The sequence below is a fragment of the Zonotrichia albicollis genome, chromosome 3, assembly GCF_047830755.1.
Source record: "Zonotrichia albicollis isolate bZonAlb1 chromosome 3, bZonAlb1.hap1, whole genome shotgun sequence".
Taxonomy (NCBI): Eukaryota; Metazoa; Chordata; class Aves; order Passeriformes; family Passerellidae; genus Zonotrichia; species Zonotrichia albicollis.
Window position 1 is genome coordinate 62,913,677 of NC_133821.1, and position 24,584 is coordinate 62,938,260.

Sequence of the window (24,584 nt, forward strand, 5' to 3'; positions counted from 1 at the left end):
TCTCATCTTTGACCTTCAGTACCATCTCCAGAGTGAGATACATTACTCTGATCTCTGGAAGGGAAAATCAGTCATATTTTGCTGACTAAAACTGGCTTTTTCTTAGCAAAATTACAAAAATACCTCAAGGAAAAAAGAGTAGGTTATTGCTTTGCACCAGAGTTGGCAAAACTGCACATTTTGTCTGTTTGGATTTGAGATTTAACTCACATCTCTGCACAGCCCTCCCCCTCCTCAGTGTTCTTCTGAACAGAATATCAATGTCACCAGAGAGGAGTCATCTTTCCCTTTTTTTTATTTCTTCTTTTCTGCTGTTACTCCTCGCCGAGCTTAAATTTCATTGACTTTGGCAAGAGGGCTTTTTAAATTTTTTTTTCCTTTAAAAGTTTTAATCCACCTTGTAACACCACCCAAAAAGAAGCGAAATTAAGCTGCAGTGTGTACTAGGAGAGAAAACCTACTTTATTTATCACCCAGCCCTACTTCACCATGCACTGACCTAATTACAGCCCACACCAGGCTGGGTAGGAGGAGCAGCAGAAGGAGCGCTTCTGCCACCTAGTGATCCCTGTCAATCCCTTTGTGGAATTGGCGTTTTCCTGTCCCCAGCGCTCGACAGCAAGCGACCTTCCCCAGCCAGCCTGCCTGGATGCCGGGTTTATCTGCACACCGCTCTCTTCTCCTCTTTTACGGCTCCAAAACATCGCTCACGGATGAATTCTGACCTACGGCTGGCAACGCTCAGGAAGGCAGGTGGGGGTTTTAAAAAATCACTTGGAATGATGTAAAGCACAGCAGAACATCCCAGAATGTTCAAACAGTGTTAATACATGTCTGAAAACAGAAAATATTCTGTATGCACAGACGTAGGCTGGGGTTTTCAAAGGGAGCACAGAGAGCTGGGTGCCACTGTGACTGTCACAAATTGGATGCACAAATTATTTGAGTCTTAAGCACTTGTACAAGATTTTGCTTCTCCCTCTCCTGCAATTATATTTTTAGTAATCTTAATCCTGCAAAATGACAGGTGATTATGCACCAATTAGCCCATTTATTTATGATAACCTTTTCAGCATGACAATCTTGGACTGAAAATGGAAAACAAATATTTTCCTATTCCTGGAGACATAAAAATACTACAGAGCAGAAAAAAAATTGACTGTTGGAAAAATAAGGTATTTTTTCCATTATTTTTCTTTCAAAGCATGTCAATATTTTTGTTCAGAACTGTTCTGAAGGTCATTTTTCATAATTGGGATGTTGGTGTTAAAGTAAATGTATACTATTGACACAACTTGCTATGCAAGTGAGAGTATGTGAGCTCTTAAGGATTCCCGTAAGCAAATTTGAACAGTTTTCCCCAACATGTGCAACTCAAGGGAAACATGAGATATTATTTTAAGCTCTGTTTATATAAAAATCTTTCATCTTTTTTTCAATTTTTCTACTGAAGGGGTTCAATACAACTCTTTTTTACTTTTATTTTCATGCAAATTCTAGTAAATGAAAATTAAGGTCTCAGGATGCAGCATTAAACAATCAAAAAAATACTCTGACAATTGCCTTCCCATTTTCCAGCCATTTCCACTCATGTTAATTTTTGGCACCAAGACATTATGTCCAGGGGTCTTTTAAAAAATGTGAAATGTATTCTGCAAATTTGCCTTCACATTGTAAGGAATATTATCACTATCTTTCACAAAGATTGCATAGTGAGCCACTGATGCTAAACAGGGGATTAATAACATTTACTCTGCTCTCATAAATGCTCAGGTCATCCAGAAGGGTGCCTGGTTTGAATGTGACGTGGTTTCCTTCCAGACCATATTCTCCTGCTGCCTCCCCAGAGCAGCCAGGGTGCTGAGGCAAGGAGGGAAAGAAGGTTCTTGCCACACAGCCAAAGGGCTCGTGTCGCCACAGGCACAGACACTTTTTGCCTGTCCTCTCTGTATCCATCTCCACCTTGGGATCTGCTTTGCAGAAATGCTGAGCACTCTTGTTTGTAACTAAAGCTGTGCTTCACGTTTAAATAGACTCCTCTGTCATACCTTAAGATGCAAATAATCACATTTTAAACATCTCAGATTAGCCACTCCACAGTCAAGCACACTTTTCACGCTTGCCTCTCTTTTCCTCAGTTCTCTGTGCATAAAAAAGAGACAATGCTCTCAACAGAGATGTTGTGATGATAAAGGAATTGTTTATGAAACACTCAAATATATCAGTGGTAAGCACTGTAGAAAAAATGACATGAGGAACAGGTCAAAATTGTGTGCAGTAGATAACTTGCAGGAGTATCCACTAAACAGGAACTGAAGGACATTGAAAAATGTTGGCTATGGGAGCGTTATGCATTCTGTACTTTGACTGGAACAGGAAAACTATAGAAATATATAATGTAAATAATACATCTGTACACTATATAATATTCACACAATAGGAAATTAATAATTAATAATTAATAATTTTAATAATTTAAAAATTATTAAAATTGAAGAAATTGTTTCTGAAGAAATTATTAAAACTGAAGAAATTGTTTCACTTCTGCCCCACATAGTTACAGATCTTACTAAGATTCTAGGACCTTAAACATGTTTCAGGTTGTCTCCTATGTTGCTTGTCATACCATAAATACTGTTGTGATCTTACAGGTCCAACTGAATCAAAACCTTCTTGCTCTTTCTATAGAAATCAATGGCTAGAGGTTATTTGATATCTAGAAATCTTCCTCTGATACATTTTTAATGCCTTAGAATGTATCATTTTGACCCTGTTTATTTTCCTGGAATCTTAGTTCTTTTTAGAACACATTTTTGATATCTGATTTGGGTTATATGATATGACAGGGTTACGCACCATCTGATCTGTCTATGATGCCAGATATTTTATAAATATATCAGAAAATATATAAAACCTCTCCTTTCACCCATAGAAGTTAGATCAAGAATATTTCCACTTGTTGGGTTCTGAGTGTCCTGCATTAAGGAAAGGTAACATGGTAAAAGTTGAAAGGGGGATATTTTCTATTGTGTTATGAGGGCAGCCAAAGGGAAGGTTAATCCAAAACTATTTGAGAATTGTCCATGCCTCTTAGTCTGCTCCTGGGAAGGTTTCATTCTTGGTTTCATTTACATGACTGTTCAATGCAAATCCTGAAATGGATCTAGGTTGGAAATTACACACTCGGCACAAATTATTTTACCCACCTTGCTACTTTAGACAGCTACCAACTACCCACCCATACAGTTCTTATTGATTCTGATGTTATTGCTTCAGTGGAAAAAATATGTATAACTTTCCAAGTACAGAGAGATGTTTTTAGAAAATCAGGAGAGGCTTCAAACCCAATTTGATATTCAACTTTAAAAAAGGGGAAGGAAACAAAATGAAATTGGTTTTTAAATCATGGGATAAAGCAAATATTTGAGAGGGAAATTAAAACCTATCTGTCACAGAAATTCAAACTTAACTGGAATTTGAGCCTCAGAGATTCAAATATTAGTGCCTAATTTCTTCCCATATTACCTAAAGTGTTCTGAGTTCTGTTGGGGTTATCACTTTGTACAAAATACGTATTAAGTATATATATTTTATCTATTATTTATGTTTATATACATATATATAAAAGTTATTTGGGAAAAGAAATTTTCCTTATCCCAAAGGTGTCATGGGTATAATCAATAAAAGACTTCAGTGCTTATAAATTAGTCACAGTGATGTCTTTCAGAACACCTGCTGATGAACGTCAGCAAATGTGTATATCTTGCCAAAACACAGAAATACAATGATAGCATCCTCAGCAAAAGCAGTTTTTTCTAGATCCACTGCAGGGAACTCACTCTATGGAGTAAAAAAAGTCCATAGACAAAAAAAAAAAAAAAAAAAAAAAAAAAAAAAAAAAGGCAGGTAGCTGTGCTAAGTGTCTGAAAACACAACAGCTGAGAGGAGGAACTTGTAAGTCAATTCATTGGACACTGCGTCTTGTGTAGGAAGAGATCTGCTGATTGATGGCCCAGATGTGCAAAGGGATGTTCCCTTCAGATAGGAAATTATATGCAAAGCAAAAGTCGTAATTTAATTATTCCTTAAAAAAACAAAAGTGTGGTCTACTAAGTACTATTTTTAGAAGTTTGCTTCTATCTCAGTAACTGAGAAAATTAATGAAAAAAAACAATCATTAGATGCTTACTGGATTTGCACCTACTCTTTTCTGGGTTATGCAGAAGAGATGTTGGTTTAGAAGTGTCTTGAAAAGTTTGCATATCCTTTCTTCAGATGACATGCACTCACAGAGTCTGGAGTCCCAAACTATCAGAGAATAAAAAACATGTGGTCCTTTTCATAGAGTTTTAAGTTATACTAGAGTGCTAAAACTATCTACTCTGACCTCAATACCAGATGTTAGGATCCAAGAGACAACCAAGCTAATCTTTTTAAAGATGCAGAGGGATCTCTAGGGGACTCAGAATTGTTTTTATAGCTAGAGATCCATTTCCATAAAGTGACAGCAGAAAAAGATCCTCTGCCCTGGAATCACATTCTGCAAACTGGAGCCAAAGAATTTGGCTAGAGCCTTGTAAAACCTAGAGGAACTTAGTGAAACCAGATGGGCTTGGCATATCAGTGCAAGGTTGGGTTGAGTCCAGGAGGAGCACACTGGGACAATGCTCCATGGGGCAACAGTCTGAGTTGCATTTTTTCCTGCAGACTGCTCTGCAGAAACCTCTTGGGAAATTGTCCCAACACAGTGAGCAGTTAGGCAGAGCGGATTTCCCTGCTTTAGTTGGCAGATCTGATGGCTATCCTAGTTGTGAGAAACCATTCCTACCTTTAAAACCACTTATTCCTGAAGCTCATAAAGAGAGCACCTCTTGTTTCCGATCAATCAGGTCTACCATGACTGGTACTGTACAAGCAGGCCAACCACGATTTGCAATGAGGCAGACTGCACTCATAGTATCAGATAGATACAGGAAAAGCAATCTCAATGAAAAGCCTCCCTAGAAACAGTTAGAAGGTCATAATTATGTCATCCTTAGAACCCTGCAGGACGAACATCTTCTAAATAACATGATTTGAAAACTGTGATGTGTGATGAAGCTATTCAATGATTTTCTCGAGCAAAGAATAAGCATTTCCACCTGAGAGTGGTTGCTATAAATTATCTTGCCAAGTGATAATGAATATTAGCTTACTTGTGGCTATAAGAAAGTGCTTGTGTTTACATGGAAAAGGAGAAGACCTTTCTCACACCTTCTCTGTTGCAGTTTTACAAAAAGGGTTGATGGCAGATGTATATTTTGTTGCAAAATATACATCTACCATGTACATTGTGTTGCAAAATTTATTTTAGTATATCTTGCCTCTAAAATGTTATGCAAAGCTTCACTATATTTTAATCTGCAGGTGGATAAGATAAAGAATGACCCAGGGAAACAGATTTTTTTTCCCTCTGATTTTTGAGAGGGAAAATGGTTTGAGGTAAAGTTCTTGCAACAGAGGAAACTTGCTTAAATCAACAGTAAGGTACTATAAGGAGCAACATGTCAAAACCACTAAGCTAGAGTGATGCACAGATTTTGTGTAAATTCCATGATGACCAAATTAATCCACTTATTGCTCACAGCATCAGTGACCTGCTGCTCTTCACCAGTCTCCCTTACAGAGTGACTCTGCTGTCTTCAAATTTCTGAATTTTGGAAAGATGCTATTTGGTATCTCACTATCTCTGTGCTATTCATTGACTGAAGACACAGTCTGATGCAATGACAATTAAACATCTTTGTAACATTTCCAATTTCAGGAAAATGTGGAAATGAGGAGGCTTCTTCTCTTTTCCTCTACCAGCTTAAAATATTTTATGAGTAATTTGGCTTATATTTTGATCTGCAAGGTCTTTCTAGAAAATGCATAAAATTCTGTGATCTAAATATTACAGAATACATACTTTTAAAATGTTTTCAGATATGTCTAAATAGTACTGAATGCTGCATCTATTTTAATGTTTTATCATTTTTGAATGACAATGACAGCTAATGATTTATTTTAAAGAATGCCTGCAATTAAACTGAAGTCTACATTGGCAACATACAGCTGGGACAACTGAAACAAACATCTCACTTAGGTACCAGCTTTCTGGCATTCAAATTACACTACAATTGCTCTTTATAAATATGTGCTTCTTTTTTGTTTTTTTTTCTTTTCTTTTTTATTTTTTGCAGATGAAGGGTGGAAAACATAAAAAGATCTTCACTATAGACTTCTTCTAATCCTTCTCACACACTTCCTATTTTGAAAGGTTTCTTCACAGCTTCAAAAAAAGGCTTAAACTGCTGTGAACAACTGGAATGACTTGTGTTTGTTTCCAGTGTTTCAGTGGGATTATCTTAACTCATTTTGATATTTCTGTTCCAGTGTGTTGGAGGTTTCTGAAACATCCTTGTAAGTGTATAATTTCTAAATTGGTGCTATATTGACTCATGTCATACACAAGGGATAGTAGGCACTCTAAACCACTCCTTGTCCAAGCATGATACACTTAATTAACCTTTCCAGCTTTTCTATGATTCACAATTTTATTGTGAGCCATGCAACACTCATTTTGTTATTCTGCAAACTGGGAGAAATGTGTATTGTAATTCACCTTGGTCTAAATGACTCCAAGTCATGTGCATCCCCATGAAGGGCAACTTTCTCGATTTGGTTCAGTGATCAAATAATTTCTACTGAGAATAATCTTCCAACTGTTTTATTGCCATAATCTTGTAGCAGCCTGAGAGGATATCAAAAACAGGACTAAGACCCCATGGTCAGGATAAATTTTATTGAATTAATCATTGATAAAGTTACTCAAGAATCATTATTAGAAATTACTTACTATCATAGAAGTCTGTTTCAGGAAAATATACTGTATTAAAATTTTATCTTTTATTTTTGTATCATAGCATTGCAACATTGCAAAATTATGAGGGTTTGAGTATAACTTTTTATTATTTTCTATACTTATATTTTATACTAACATTTTCACCTCATACCATACCATGTCATACGTTATTGCTTCAAAACTTAACATTGAAATGTTCAGAGTTCTTAAGATTTTTTTGAGTCATGAGGCAGAGCTGCTGTTTAGTAATGTTGCAGAGATTACTTTTTCTTGTATCAAAATGTTTTTTAACAAACTAAAGAAAATACAATAGCTACTTAAGAATACTTTCTGCTTTGAAGGAAATACTATTTTCTTTATCTAGAATGAAGAAAAAACCAGTCTGTCTTAAGCCTGGTCTTCATCTCAGAATTTCATTTAATTTCAAATCTCCCCCTTACAAGGACTGTGGAGAATAGAGCTGAGGAACAAACACACCTACAGTCCTTCGCTTGTTTAAATATTCCATCATTTTGACTGTCAATTTCCAACAAGACGAGAAGACAGCTATTCCCAGAAGTCAGATATGGAATAAGGAGGAGAAGGTCTCAGACCAAGGCACTCCTTTTTCTTGGTAGAGGTGGCATCCTGGAGTCAAGCAGACAAATATGTCTTTTGCCTAACTGGGAAACAAAAAATCCCTATGGGTTCAAATCTCAAACAGAACAAATAAAAAGATCAGTACAATAAATCAGCCAGCCAGGAGAATGAAAGTAGCAAAAACATATTAAGGGAAATCACATCAAGGCAGAAAAATAAGTAATATAAGGAGCATTCAGCTCCACAGAGAGAGACATAGTTAAATTAGCATGGAGTCATTAAGACAGAATAGGAAAAATACATTTTAGGACACCTGAAATGGAACAATTTTATATTCTCACAGGTAAATTTACAAAGTAAGGAAGGAATGAGTTGAGTACAGAGCTCAGTACAAAATGTTATTATCACTATGTCTATGATTATAGTATATTTACTTCTAACATTCTTAATAAAGCAACAAAGTTCAAATATGCTCTGCTATAGTTTTTGCTACAAAGAGAGAACAAAATGAAAAATTGAAAAAACTTTTGAATAAAAAAGTAAAAGATACAGTCAAATAAGTGAAATCTATACAGGCAGCATTTAGAGGGTTAAAGTATGTAAGTATTGGTGTCTCAGATAAAATATATTAAATTTTAAGAAAAAGACAAGGAAAGCTAAAAAAACATTTCAGCATTTGAAGAGAGTGAAATGGAGCCTATTCAGTTTAAAATGTATTCTTCAGAAAACTGAAGATGTGGCCATGTAGGAAAAAGAAAAATAAGATCCAGTGATAGCAGAACAAGAAGGCTGATTCCAATACCATTGAAACACCTCAGGAGCAGGAAGCCTGAGAGAGAGTTAACAATGTCAAAGTACAGAAGCACTTAAAAAGCATAGAGCTGCAGTGGAAAACTTGAAACACATTGGTCTTGTGTTCACCCCTTTGGGAACTGTTTTGCTTTTTTTTTTTTTCTTCCTGAGAGATAATATAGATGAGGCAGAATAGGCCTTTTGCAGTGAAATAGCAAAGTCTGAAACCACTTTAAAAATGAACACCATGGGGCCAAGTAACATTCTTGTAGGGCTTCTTAGGGAGATTGAGATGAAATTTTACTTCAGTAAAGCCTTTGATACTCATTGCCATTGTATTCTCCTGGAAAAGCTGGTAGCCCATGGCTTGAGCAGGTGCAATCTTCTTTGAGCTGAAAATTGACGGGATGACAGGGCCCAAAAGTGATGTTGGCTAACAGCTGGTAATTAGTAGAGTTCTCCAAGACCCAGTACTGGGACCAGTCCAGATCATCTTTGTTGATGATCTGGATAAGGGGAACAAGTACATCCTCAGTAAATTCATGGATGACACTTCTTTGGACAGGAGTGTTGATCTGCTGAAGGGCAGGAAGGCTCTGCAGAGGGATCTGGACAGGCTGGATCAATGGGCTGAGGCCGGTGGTTTGAGATTCAATAAGGCCAATGGCTGGGTCCTGTCCTGGGATCACAACAGTCCCAGGCAGGGTTACAGGCTGGGGAAGAGTGGCAGGAAAATGGCCCAGGGTAAAAGGACCTGGGGGTGCTGGTCAGTAAGGCTGAGTAAGGCCTGTGGCATCTTGGCCAATACCAGCAGCAGGGTGGCCAGCAGGACCAGGACACTGATTGTTTATCATGAGCTTTCAATATTGCTTTTACTGATTAATTCTTCTGGCCTCATTTTTCCTTGACCTTATGCTATTAGCATGAACATCTAGAGGTGCCTTTCTTTCACCTTCAATATTAGGTGTTTAGGTGGTATGTGAGATGTGGATTTAGGAAATAAAGATTTTATATAATTAGAAAATTTTCCAGTAAGAATACCACTATTTGTACAGACTGGGTCTGACACTGTGGAGACTGAATGACTTCAGATCTCAGGCATATTCTCTTCCTTCCTAACCATGACAGTTTTTGACTATGACTTTTGTAACATGCAAAGAAACAAAATTACAAGTGACATACAATAAGGAAGTCACAGCATTGCTCTCTTTCCACCTTTAAGAAAGTATATTAATTATTGTGTACAGCATCTGTAAGCCAAATGCATTTCTAAAACATATTACATATTAAAATAACACTTTAAATGCATTATAGCCCACTTATTCACACTTAATAACAAAATCTAAATACAAATAAGAATTAAACTACCTCTACATGTTAAATTTAATAATTATATTTTGATTTGTGTGACAATTAATAAATCTCAATACATTACTTATAAATTTGAACATGAGCATAAGGCAATGGCAACAAAATATTTTCTATCAGCATTTAAGATTCACAGCAGAGGCACTCTCATAGAAATTTGTTTTGATAGAATATTTTGTTTTCCTTCTTGAACAAAAGAGTATTTCAATATTTTTAGGTTGATAAATATAATTATCTGTTGAGCATTTATTCATTCTTTTGCTATTGAGAGAAATAGCATTTCGAATTAAAAGACACCTCCCACTGGGTTTGAACTTCCTATCTCTAAATCATATGGTGTTATCAGTACCATTTTCTCATTTGATCTAAACCATTACAATAGGACTCAATATTTTTCAAGTATCCATAATTGCTTAAGGGAAACAGAACACTTTAAAACATAATTTGAAATAAGCAGTTTTAAATAATTACTCTTATTTGTCAGAAAGTAATGATAATTGGAAGACAAGCTACAGCAGATAAATCTCTGTTTCTCTTCCTGTGCAACAAGAGGGGAGGGAAATCTTGAATTATGGTCATGGTTTAAGAGGGGGATAGAGATCTTTTCTATTATTTTAAATTCCCTTGGTCTGATTTTGATTGCCTTAGTGTCCATGTACCATCTCCCTCTGAAACATCTGGTCAGTGACAGCCTTCCAGAATAAATGGATAACAACTCTGATCTGAGGCTGCAATTTCTCTCTTCTAATCCCCAGCAGCCTACTTGATTGATCCTTTATGCAGCTATGCTGCATAAAGATTAATATTCTATTTGTTGAGTATCAAACAGCAGTAGCTGATATCCAGCAGGCATCACAGATGATTTCAGGAGAATCCTCAATCTTGAGTTGTCAAGTTGTGCATGCAACTCTTCTACAGAACAGTGAGAGGAAAAACTGCAGGAGAAGAGAAGGGAAGACTTACAGCCCAAGAGAGCTGAGGCCTTGTGTAAAAGGGTGTCTTTTGGGATAGACACCCATTCAAAATGGCTCTCATTTCCAAACCACATTTGCAAAATCCACTGCTGGGAAATCCGACTCACACAATTGTCACATGCCTAACCCCTCCAAACACATTTTAACCTAGTGCTCCTTATTTGTTGCTCTGTGCCCACTAGTCTCCCACAGCCTAAAATCTATTGTTTCTAATTAGGGCTAGCTCATCAACATACTTGAAGAAAGTTACTCAGCCTCAGTACTGTACATTGGGCTGCTTCACTGTGGAGTAAAGTCACACATTGTTAATGATAAGAGGTTATTTTGTGTTTTAGCTGTATAAGCAGAACTAACAAATATAAAAAATGAAAGCTAACAGCAGGGTCTTTATATCTGAAGATTCTGCATAGTTTTGATCAGTGGATTTCTTATAAGTGGTAAACAACTTGTCATGTCTCAGTGACTGAGCAGCCTATTATATTCTGGATATTGTTTTGATTTCTTTGCAGATGAAAGGGAGTTGATCTGAATTGTGCTTTTGTTGGTATAGGATAGAGTTTCATTGTAATAGACACTTTTACAGCACTCATAGATAAACTCGTCCTGGCACTAAATGCATTATTATCTATTAATTTTAATGATTCCCTACAGTAGTGTCTATTAAAGAAATTAAAATACTAGGGTGTAACCTAAAACAAAGTTTCAGTGGGGAAGCAGGATGCTCAAAAATGTAGTTAGCCTCATTTATTTCAATGTCTGAAAAACTACATTTCCTCTTCCAAGGAAAAGGAATAAATGTTTCTAATCCTGCAAATTTGAGAAAGTTTGAAGGTAGCAGTTTGAATGTCTCTTTTTCCATTCAAGTTGAGCATTCAGAATATGAATGTGAAGCAACTGTTTGGCATCCTTTTATTAGCTGCCCCTGAAACTCCTTGTGGCACCAGTGGTCTCCCCCTCTGCTCAAAGCCATGGGATTACTACTGCTTTTGGTAGTCTGACTTTATTATTTTTTACCCACATCTATTTGTACTTTGAATAACCATGAAATATCTATTCATTTGGTAATTCTTTGATGAAACTGAGAAATTATTGTGAGCTAGCTGTTTAAAATACAGAGTTCATATTTCATGGAGATAAAAGGATACTTATGCCATGGCTATGTTTTGGCAGTATTGCTCATACTCTCATAGAAAACATTTTGATATTGTTAAGTGACTGCATCTTTTTCTTTGGGTCAGGGCAAGTACTTGATCTTTCCAGCACAGAATCCTAGAATCATGGAAACAGAGATACTAGCAATTTTCACTGTATTTTCACAGTGAGTACTTCACCTTGACATTTGCACCACACACTGGTGTCTCTTTCAGAAGTTGCCATCCCACTCAGCTTTACAGCAGAAGTATGTATGTACTTGTTTCTGCCTTGCTTCTTAAAGGTATTTCTGTCACCCTTTTGTCTCAAATTCTGCTCTGTTCCTTTGGCTCTGAACTGAGAGTTATTTGAATTGTTGAATAATGATCTTTTCAGCATATTATACATCACAATATTACTTTAAGATCAGAGCAGTATAGGAATGGAAGAGGGAACATGTGGTGCTGATGTTTAGAAAGGGATTGCAGAGTTAACTGGGAAATGTGAGATATTATTTAATTTGGTTAAAAGTGGTGAAACTGAAATTGCAAATCATTCATAGTTAAGCATAATATACCAGTGAAGAGTTAAAAGCTTTTCTGTAAACATAAGTAATCTCTCCAAAAAATGGAATTTTTAATCCCAAAAACTTCCCAGCATATTACATTTTTTAGAGGCATCAAAGAATCTCTGGGTTATTGTTACTTTAATATGCACAGCTTTCAATATATTTTGAAAGTTTTCCACAATATTTGTTGAATTTACTAGGGATAAAATGATACAGACTGTAGCAGTTCAAAAATCAGACAGGTTCAAACTTATGGAAGGTCTGTAAAATACCTATGTGAGAACTTGAACTATTCCATCATATTTTAAACAAGCTCATAAAGAAACATGAATAAATGGTATGATTAAGTCTGAAGCTGATATATAGTTAATTTCAATTGCCAAAACTACAGCAGACACTGAAAATTCAGACAGATCTCATTAATGACTGAGTAATAAAATGAAATATGAGATTCAGGTCTTATTTTTTTTTCCTTTATACTGTCCACTGTGGTTCTCTATATCTAAGCTAATGCCACCTGAGGAAGAGAACTGTAATGTCATCATGAGTCTTTTTCTATTTCATGGGATCCAGTGTCCAAAGCAATCAGAAAATCAGATAAAACATTATCGATTAATAAGAACTGGTCCAAAGTCCAATGCAAAATAATATTGAGGAAATAATGTTAACACACTGAAATTATCCAGCCGAAGTTTTAAAACCAGAGTTTTCATTGAAAGCATAGCTTTCAGTCTGGAATTGATTGATCAATGGTACTGTAGAGGTAAAAACTGTAAATTGTTTTGGAATACCACACGATAATATTTTGGAATATGATTCGTGCACCAATATAAGTCTATCAAACACAATGTTCCCTCTTAGTGCAACAAGTCCTGAAAATGTGCATTGCTGGAAGGGAAAAGACTATGCAAACCTCTTAGATCTTCTGGCCAGGATTTGTTACTGACTACTACATACAGCATATGGCCTCAAGTGGCCATTTTTATTCCTATTTTTATATAAGGCACAGATTTTCTCTGAAGCTATCCCTCAAATAGACCCACAAAGCAAATGCTGTTGCAGCACCCAGCATCCCTGTGCAAGCAGACTGTTGAAATGGAAGAACTTGGTGCTCTGAAATGCACACGACATTTCTGCTTGCTGGTGGTTCAAGTGGACACAAATATCCTTGAAGATGATGTGGACTCCTTTAAGCTCTGTAGCTGCTGAACATGAATGTCTTTAGCTGAAACTAGCTCAGTATGAAGTAGAGAGAAAACATAGCATTCTCTGGAGTGTGCTAAGTTCAGGGAACAAAACCTTGGGGGTTTCTGGGTCTGTTTAGTTAATACAAAATAGTGCTTTTCTAAAGAATTAAAAAAATATGGCCCTCTTTTGCCGATAAGAGCTTGGTTAAACTTCAGCCTCTGTTTCCTAGCAGTTTTTAATTGTGTAGGGTTTCTCCTGCATATTCACTCGTTCTGGGTAGTATTCTGCAGGATACATCTATCCCTATTCCAAGTCTTCCCTTCTTTGAAGTATGTCTTCTTTGATATGATGATGGAAACACATGTGCATTGCTCAGACCAGTCTCCTTTTGCAGAGCAGACATGTGGTTTCCTTTCTACCTTCTGTGGCAGTATATTTGTAGATTTGACTTTTAATATTTTCCCTTCCAACATGGATAGCCATGTATCTGTCTTAAGAACAATTCCTTTAAATTAATTCATTTTCTCTAGCTGAAAATTGCTTTTTAACACTTTCCTGAATGAGCCATCAATTAATATGCAGGTTAGAATTGATCAGTATTTCCTTGGAGTACAGCTCTCTTACTTGGTTAGTGATTAATTCACACTGGTGACCTCCCTGAGCTCTTGGGGATACAGATTTTAATTTTACCTTATTAGAGAATAAATGTTATGCAAATAATAGATACAGATATATGAAGTATAGCAAGATTAATAGAGTACAGGATGATCATCTGTGCTACATGCCATGTATTTGAAACAATCTCTTTTTTGCAAATTATCTCTGTTTCTTAACTTTGTTCTAAACTTAACTTCTAAACTTAACTTTTCACATTCTACTATTGCTACTTCAGTCAGTAAGACAAATCAGTAAAATAACTGAAATATAAGACCAGAGGGAGTTTATTGGATTGTTTTGGTTTTTTCCTTGATGATGAAGATGGTACTGTCTTTGAACCCAGGTCCCTTTAGTTTAAGCTTTCTTAGGATATTTACTGTTCTTTCCCCTTCATTATATTTTTCCACTGGTTCTCTCCTGGGTCAGAATCCCTAGTCTAACATTTTATTTTTCCTGGACAGAAGTGAGTGATGTCACTGAGCAAGAGCTATGACTTCCATGCTGCTCATTCAGTCTTTACACTGGATCCTCAGTTACTTAACATTTCAGTTTGGATTTCTCATATTGCACTCTGCTCTAAATACTCAAGCTGGTGCATCACTCACTTATTACACTGTGTGCCAGAATTTTCTTTTCACCTAAAGGATGTGCTACATTCCCAGATTTTCACCTAGCTGAACTGGCAGAGTTTCACATGGCACATCTGATAGCAATTAACCAGGGCAGCAGCATCTGAAATGACTGCAATAAGTGAGGCTTTGAGAAAGCAGCAGGGGTTCATGTGAACTGTAACCAACATGTGTGTGGGTTTCAGCAGATGAGATATGAATCACATATTTTCGTGGTAACCCCTTACCATTAAATTTCTGCCTCAAGCTCCACCTCTGGTGTTTTTTCACCCCTCAGACAGGCACTTCCATTCACCTGCCTCACAGTAGCTGTTATCACTGTAGGAAAGCTATTCACTGCATTTTTAATCCTTCTATACCTGAACTGACCTCATCTTTCCCTTCTCCAGCTGTCCTGAACTCCTTTTATACTTGCAAAACCCAAATGAAAAATGAGCAGGAAAAGGACCATAATGATAATGATCAACTCATGATTACTAAATGAAAGTGAGAGTTAAATTAAAGGAGTGATCAGGAATATTTTAGTTGCATATACCACTTCCTGAGAATATCTCCTGTTCCAAAATGTACCTTCTGTTGGAGAAGTTTCTTAACTACAGAGTGGGATTTCTTGACTGATCCTGAGAAATACCCACTGCCCTATGAAGAGCAAATCTCTGAGATGGACTCAAGTTCCTGTTCCACAGCTGGGACTCAAAACCACGTATTTTCTATTTAGGAGGATGCCTTTTTTGCCAAGGCTGTTGAATACAAAACTGTGAGTGTGGTAAATGCAATAACCTCCCCACTTACCAAAAATCAAATAATCAAATACATGAAGCTTTGTTTTCTAACACAGAACCAACCTTTTGAGCTTCATTCTCTTTGACAGGACTGCACATGAAATCAAGCAGTAAGACTTACATCCTGCTAAGACAACCTCCTGCACCTTCTGGATGCAGACTGATGTAGGATATTAACTACATCCTGAAACCCATGGAATTTGTCAGACTGAGTGGTGGATTATAACTGAAGTAAAGAATGTGTCCAAGAAGTATTTCTGTCTCATGTTTTTAGTGGCATTCAGTTTCTGGTTGTAACATGAACATTCTCAAAAAGCTTCCTTGCATCTGCAGTCCATCTTTGTAATATGTGGGGTACATTTTGGTGGGGTGAAACAGCATGATAAGTGAAGGCTTGGCCTTGTGGATACGTTTACAAGTTTGAAGTAAGTTGTTATCAGTCCCCATTGAGAGATTCACTCAATTAATATTATATTACAGCATTAGTGGTGAACTCCTGCTGATCTAGGCAGGAACAGGCAAATGCCTGTCTAGCCTGTCTCTGGCTGGACCTCAGAGCAGCTGCTTTTGGAAACAATGCCAGTGCAAAGCAATTCATTCCCTGATGCACTGTGCCAGCAAGCAGCACTCATCAGTTCAGGGGCTTCCTCACTGAAGGTCAGCTACACACACCGTGTTTACATGGCTAATGAACCCATTCACCATGACTGCCTGTTCCCCTTTATGAGCCATTTGTAATTTGCCTATTCCAGCTCCAGCATGTGGCCTGCCAGGACATAGCTGGTAATGTCCTGATCTAGCCAAAACCAATGCTAGAGACAAAGAGGGTAAGCTGAGCATGTTGAAGCTCACTGCTAGTATCTCAAAAAGGAATGTCCTCAAAACAGTTTTCAACCTATTTCACCTATCGCCCTTAGGTTAAACATGTTCTGACATTTCATATCCAGCATCTGCCCCTGGAGTTAAAATACAGTTTTAAATAAAGTTGTAAGATGAATCTTATCTTCCTCCTAAAAAAGCACAAAATTCTAGCAACATAATTTCTTTCCAAAGCGTATTTTCCCTCCTGTGTGCTGTGACATGCCAGGGTAAATTTCCATTCCTTCCAAATGAACTAAATATGGAACAGGTAAATAACTGAACATTTTCTGATTTATGGAATCATTATTTTTACTAGAGAAAAATATTCAAGTCTATAGGGGAATAAATCAATTCTCTTATTACTTCATATTATTCACGCCCAAACAATATTTCCCATTCACTAACATTGTCTGTTATCTCATTAAGCATTTTTGAAGAATAGACGGAAGAATAGAGAGGTCAGATACAGAAAATCATTTTGCTTAGATTTTTTTTTTTTAATTGGGACTTTGTACTAGGACTCAAGAATTTTCTGTGGTTGACAAGCCAGATATCAGTGCTGTAAAGACTGATTTTCTGACAGAATTTCAGGATTATATGTCAAAACTGACATTTACCTTTGAAAAATATTAAGGGAAGTGATTAGGTCATTGAGACATAGTTTAGGTTCACAGCCATTTCTGGTTATGACTTTCATCTAATTTTGTGTCTGGCACAAGCATTAATCGTGAATTTTGTAATTGTAAAATTATTTCTGTATTAGGATATCAATGGGAATAAAAGTATTATACTTACTTTGAAGTAGAGACTGTCTGTCTCTGATAGCCTCAGGGGCCAGTTCTCACCTAACTAAAACTTCCCTTCAGGAATGGTACTTATCTGCCCATATGTAGAAGGCTGCAGCAATCCATCCCAGTTAATATGGACTTTCTCTATTATTGGTAAAAAAATAATCTTAATAATTAGAGACATGGTGGAAGAATAAGTTTAGAAAATAATCTTACTTCCCATGTTGGATTAATGGTTTGAAGTTTTTGCCTTATCCTTATAAATGGTCACAATCTTCCACTTTTGTTTATGTTATTCCATATGTAAAAATAGCAAAGGTGATTTCACTTTCTACTGCTGATTCTCCAGTTTACACAGGTTGGTAGGGTGGGGAATGAAGGAGAAGGGAAGAGAAAATAACTCTTATACAGGAGTTAGAATGAGGCTGAGCTGTGTGTTTTGGTGTGTTGTGTCCCATTTCTCAGCTGCAACTTCAGTTCTGCACATTGTTCAGAACAAGGAGCTTCTATAAATTCAGGCCAAGGACAGAAAGAAATTTTGGGCTAAAGAAACAGTGGGCTAATCTGCCCAGCCTATGGCAGGAGAAATTGAAAATAAAAATAATCACTAAAAGACACAGCAACTGATATGCGCCATAACTTAATCTAGAGGTTGTTATGTTCGACTGCAGAAGTGATATTGGATCAGTTGTCAGAATCATTTTGCACTGCCAATAAAGCCTTCAAACATTTAAAGATGTCGTTTCTCTCCATTCTCTTTCTATGAACTTACTACAACGTTTAGTATAATTCTAAAGCACTATGAATTTTTACTGAGTAAATTATGAGGTACTAATCTACAATTAGTCAATGATGCTAAATATAAATTTAGAGGCTGATGCAGCTATTTCCAGACTCTCAAAATAATTTAACTTCATTTGTTAGAGAGCAGGAACTTCTCTGGTCAATGTAATTGAAAATGGAGCATTTGTTAAGGTAAAGCAGTAAACCCAGCTTCCCCTGCCCTAGACTTCTGGATTCGCTTAACTGAAAGGTTTATTTTTTTCCTTTTTATTCTGTCAATTTTCCCCCATGTTCCCTCTTCTTTCCTCACTCTCTGCTTCAATCCTTCAATTTGTCAAAAATTTCCTCTAAGTATATAATTTTTTCATCCAATACCTTCACTTTAACACTGTTGTGAAAGTTAGCCAGTGTCAGAACCATTCTGACACAGGCTGACAGGTTGCAGTTTAATGATAAACTATCACAACGTGAGAAAACCTTCCACAAAGGTTCATGCCATGTAGCTGCACACAATACAGCTCTAGCTTCATCTAGACCTGAAATGTTTTCTTCTTACCACCCAGCTTTCAATCAGAATTTATTCTTGGTGCAGCTTAAAGATGCTGGATACAATTAAATCTGCCTCAAGACCACTGGCATTAGCAGAATTATATTAGAGATGCATTTTGCCTCTTCTGCATTGAACAGTCTGGTAAATTTCTGAATAACAGGTACCTCAGCAAGCAACTGAAGTTACTTTACAGTACCCTTTAATTTTTTTTTTTTTTAATATTGATGTCTAAGTAAAAAAATTTGAATATTAAAGCTAATTCTTTATCAAGGTTGACTCCATTCCCTTCATTCCCCTTAAAGGAGACATGCCAATTTATATCAGTAAAGTGCTTCATTCTGGCTGGTGATGACAAGAATGCACTATGCAAGAGCCTGAATTATGGGCAAGGACTGCACTGTGCACAAACAGAGAAGGGAAAAAAATTACTTTTGCAAAAGTTCTTTGCAATCTGAACATTAGAAAACAGACTAAAGGATGATGATGACAGGCAATCAGAGAAAAAACTGTAGGAAACAGCTTAATAAATTAAAGAACATGTGAATAAATTTTGACATGTCACAAAGTTTATTTTTTTTGTTTTAAAGTGATGGTGATATTGTTCTCTTTTTGAAATAGGAGGATTGAAATCCAGCCCCACTGATATTCTGGAAGGCTTACTGCTGGTGTCTGTGGGACCACAGTGGTTCCTTTTCTTTTCTTATTTAAAAGAAGACTAATTTAAATAATAGCCTTATAAAAATGTATGTTTTCTTTTCTTCCCCTCTGGCTTTCCTATCCCTCTTCTTTGATCAGAGTAAGATGTTCATTATTTGTCCAGCAAATGAATAATCTGCTAATTAACTGCACTTGTTATGTGATGAATATTCAATTACCATAATGGGAAAGGGAAGAAGATGTATCGTACCTATGCAAATTAATTTGTTGTTGGGCAATGAATTTGCATCCACCTGGTTGCAATTGCTCACTCTGAAAAGCTATCCAGGTGTGTTACATTTGAGAATTAAAGGAGTACACAGCCCATTTGCAGCCATATACAAAAGGTGAATACCTTTCTCTCAGTGTCTTTTAACAGGATTATTTAAACAAACTGAATTCAGAGATAACTTGTGTTTTGTCTAGTGATAAGAAAAAGGAATTATCAAGGGAATTAAAATTATTTCCTCTCTTTGAAAAATGGTAGCCCTCTCAGATCACGTAAACCAAGAAGTGAGAGCATCCCCAATGGAAAAACAGGCCAAACTCTTCCTGCACTAAAGACCACAAAATACGATTAAGTATGTAAGTCCAAATATCATTGTTTCACTCTTCCTGGTGGTGTCTAAAACAATACCAAAAGTATCTAGTATGAAATGCTACAAAGCCAGCATAATGGTCCGTATTCTAATCATCAAGGTTAATCCAATTAACACAGTAAAGGACAAAAGGGAACCAAGTCCCTCGAAAAGAGAACCAAGTTCATGGAACAGAATGGTCCCATTTCTGTCTAAGGGAGAGACTGTCCATCTGACATTCCTGCCCATCTCAAATTTATCGTGGAGTTCTTATTAGTACAGTATGACAAAGCTATCTGTTATTAGTACAGTATCTAAGCTATCTGTGACCTGAAAAATTCATGCCAGAGCCTCCACACCAGTATTATACCATATATCCATAGAACAGCTTCTTTACAAGGATGACTGCTTTTTCTCTATTTACTGCCAATTAGGGATCATTGTGGTATAGTACAGGACACAACAGTAACACTGGAAATGATCCAAATTTAATCCATAACACTTCTCTAACCTAAGAAGAAAGTAAAAAGGGAGAAAAAAACTTATTGCAGAGAATTATGCAGTGTTAGAGTAAAGAACAGAATTATTGATGGTATATCATCAAGTTCTGTGGCCAAGTGCTGGGTAGGATAATCTCCTTTCTCCATTGGGAGGGAGAGAAATCTAAACAAAACCAACCTGCTAACGTAGATTAATTTGCATAGAAATACTATTCATAAATCCCAGAGAATCTCTTAACAGTCTTAGATTTTCTTAGTGGCAACTATCAAGTGTTAAAGGAGAAAAAAGGAGGGAGGAAAGAGGTTGAGGTTTATGACCAAAGTTTATTTCTTGACAGTTGTAGTTCAGCACAGTAGTTTTTAATACTTAAAACATGAAATGGCGCTTCAGGTTTATTCTGTAAAGTAAAATGCAGAGGGAGTTTGCAGGCACTAGAGAGGGTACCTGGATACTTACAAACATCTCTCTACACACCTTCTTTACCAGAGTCAGTGCGGAATATCATGGGGCAGTACCTCAAAAAAGGTCAAAAAATAGTTGTGGTAAGGTAGATCCCAATGCACTTTTGATATAAAGAAAGATTAAAAGTGTCAGTAGCTGATTAATTTTTTTTTCTTTATTTTTTCAATGCAAAATATTTGAATCTATTTCTAATACAGTGTACATATTTTTGACAAGTTTTCACTTGGAGTTTTGTGATTTCTGGTTTCCATTAAATAACAATATAGAAATCTAATGAAAAACAATGCCATTTTAGGTAGTAGAAACTTCTTTTAGAATGCTTTCAGTTTCCAAAACACAAGTCGTCTCAGGGAGGATAAAGGGCTTTTGTCTTCCTCTTTGTCTTTATAAAAAAATTTCTGTTCAGAAAAATGTCTGCCAGCTATAATGGCAATAAATGTCATTGACTGAGAAGTATAAAGAACTATCCCCTAGATAGTTCTGTCTCTGTCCCTGACAGAGGTTAAGTTCTTTGTCAAGAAGTCATTGAGTTTACGTGCTATTAAAGCAGCATGTTTCCCAGACTATATTTAGCTGTTTGAGTGTAGGTTATGTATGTTAGGATGAAGGTGATAAAGCAGTTGTAGACTGCAACATAAGGTGATTTTCTTTACTACACAATTACGGTTTATGTTACTATAAAGCTTTTGCCAGGGATGAAAAGTTGGGAAGGATTAAAGGAAATGCTATAAAACGTATCAAAGTGGATTGCATAAACAATTGCCATGCTCTGGGAAATGGCTGATTAATTGACTGAAGTGAGACATCTGCAGGATGTTGGCACTGTGGATATGTCAAAGGATCTCAGCCGCCTTGTTTGCTTTAATGAAAGTCGCTTAATTTGTTCCAACAGTACGAGACCTCCTGTTATAACTGATTTGTCACCCTCATTGTTAAGGAAAAGAGCCCTACACCTTTAAGCACAGAGTCTTCCCACAGCCAGACCTCCTTGCACATTTTTCTGTGCAAAGACAAGAGTACAGGACTTTGTTAGACCTCAAAAATTAAGAGAGACGAAAGATCTAACAAGCAAAACGTGAGTGTGCGTATGTTTGGAAAAAACTTTACCTGCTTCATTGACCTCGGGCTTCTCTTAGATCAATATTAGGAAAATAAAGCTCTTATTGTCCTTTCATCTGTCTTCCAAACTTATTCTTCCTTGTGCCAATCGTGCTTTACAATCTTCAGTGACCATTTTCAGCTAGCCGCTGCTATCCCATTCCCTGATAAGAAACTTACAGACAAAACGAGGCCCATAATGCAAAGACAGTGATCTCCTGTGTAAGTGGCTAGCTCTGACTGAAAACTGTGCACAGTTTAGATGTTCTGACAGAAAATTATTCAGGAGAGAGTTTTTTAATACTGTCTTTTGACATTATCTTGGAGGCAGTGCTTTATCCTTTCTTCTTAAATCCCACCTATCATGTATATACATAAGTGCATGTGTGTGTGTATATGCATATATTTGTGTACATAACCACAGGATCTCTGACTGTTTCACTCTGACTAAGCACATAAGTAATGCAAAATCCAAGGAAGATAAACCACCACTATCTTGAAAGTGGAAAAAAACCTGGGTCCTAATCACAGTCCCAAGCTGACTATTTTTATGAGATGCTGAATATTTTTTTACATTTTCATGTAAAATGTAAAGGAGAAAGGGATTTCCTTGTATGTCACAATCACTATGATGAGTAAAAGACTTGCTATGAGAGTTTAAAGTGCAGTAAATATTTTTGTTACTACCCAGTTAAGAAAGGAAAATGAATATAGAATTGCTGGAAATACTTTCTGGCTAGAAAAATACCTAGATTTGCTAGGTTTTTTCAGGACTATTTGAAAAATCATTTCAAATTAAGAAAAGAAAAAATGAAATTGCAAAATAAATATGGAGAAGATTGAGGAACATGAAGTGGTTTTCATACAATTATGTGAAAAGAGTAATTTCCTTACTCTTTCCAAACCCTGCTGATTGACAGGTTTTCACTTAGCTGCTTTCTTTAAACAACAGAAAATTATTAGGATACTCCTGTTAGTATTTTGTAAATTACATACAGCACAATGCTGGTTTCCCCAGTACTGGCCTTCTATCTGCTGCAGTTTTAAAAAACATTCAAAAAGTGCATAAACATATGTAAATCTTCATAGTATAGTTGTTGCTGAAATGTCATGGATGAAAATATTTCTAAATATTTCATTAATTCCAGTAACTGTTAGGGAGATTTAGAACTTTAGGATGCAATTAGAAAATGTGACATATTATAAATGATAATCAAGAAATTAAACCACTGACCTAGGAAAGCAGCTCCTAATGATAGATGCTAGTGTAGCACAGATACTCCAGAGACAAGGTAGGGAAAAAAAAGCCAACACAATAAACTAGAATTAATTATATGTTTTAGAAATAGGATGTGATTGTGATAGGTAAATAGTGACTAGTGCTGAAGAATTACTCACAGAGGTTTAAAACAGCCACAATTGTTTCTTCCACCATGGTTAAATTTCCTCACCAAGATACAAGACTTATATTGCAGGTATAACTATGCAAATATATATACTGATTTTTCTGTGGCAGCAGGATCCTTTTCTTTAGAGGCAGAGTATGTCGACAGAAGGAGTTTTTCTGCCTGCGTAGTTGTGCAACTTCTCCAAACACCCAGAGGTCAGCCTGTAAAGCTCTTCTTTGTCAGCATTGCTGTGTCCACATGGGGTTTTTTGGCTGGCATTGCTATTTTGGCAAAGAATATGTGAGTTTTTTCACACTCTTCACTGACATAACTGGGTGGATAAAACATTGTAGAGCAGAAGAAGAATGTACACACAATATGTCTCTCCCTCCTCAGCCTGTCTTTGCTTTTCACCTCTTCACAAATTAGTAACTTGAGGCATGGTTTGCTGAAGCAAGGAATAAACACAGGGAGTTTAAAGTATCACATCACTGTTACCCCCCAGACACTACCATCAGATCATGGGCTAAAGGAAATAGATGAATGGGTGGTGCAAGTAAAATTTCAAGAGTTCCCTTTTCTTTTTTGTTGGGTTTTTTTTATTATAATGATGTTAGACACTGATAAAAAAAAGTAACGTATAGGCTTACCACTAGAAATTTTTGAGAATAGGCTCATAATGTTAAATATAGATGGATGGGAAAAAGAATCATCAAGGTACTAATGATCCACCAAAGCATGTTGAAGAGTGCAGTTTTAATGAATTGGGAGCCTCACGACTGGCTTCATTAAGACTGGGCTCAGTTTGGGTTTCTCTGCCAGTATTCAGGAAATTCTAATCAAAGGAAAAGAATTAATATGTAGACTTTACATCCAGGGTACTCTGCCAGCCCCAGACGGCTCCTAGCATCTCATAGCCACTTGAGAAAGGGGTTTTCAAAGCACTGCTTCTTAGGAAAAGGTCCCTGAAATTTGACTCTCTTTCGTAGAGCCAAGTAGGTGTCACTACTTGTAACAGCAGGAGGAAAAAACAGCAGTATCTTGCCATCAGCTCCCGTTTACCCATGAGAAATGGTAAAAAAATCCAGGCATCCCTGACCCACAGACCAAGTGTTCATGTGTCACCAAAGTACTATCCTAAGTGTCCAGCTGCTAAAAGATCTAGGTATTATATTTGTCTTTTTTATGCTTGTCTGCTCCCTTCTATCTCCTGCTGAGAGCCCCTTTTTCCAGTGCTATGTGGGCTGAGTCTCAGTAAGCAGCTGAAATTATTCCATAGAGTGACAGAAAGTCATAGATACTAGTTCCTAGGACAAGCTATGCCTCTC

At 36.6% G+C, this 24,584-nt stretch overlaps 1 long non-coding RNA gene across 3 annotated transcripts in view; it reads left to right on the forward strand.

Annotated features, from left to right (window-relative positions):
• The first annotated feature begins 365 nt into the window (after positions 1-365).
• The window catches only part of LOC113459681 (uncharacterized), an 83,432-nt gene continuing 59,213 nt past the window's right edge, over positions 366-24,584 (forward strand). For all 3 annotated transcript variants that reach the window (XR_012579612.1, XR_003381168.2, XR_012579613.1), the window contains exon 1: positions 366-753. This is a non-coding gene — a long non-coding RNA (uncharacterized LOC113459681). The remainder of the gene's footprint in view (positions 754-24,584) is intronic.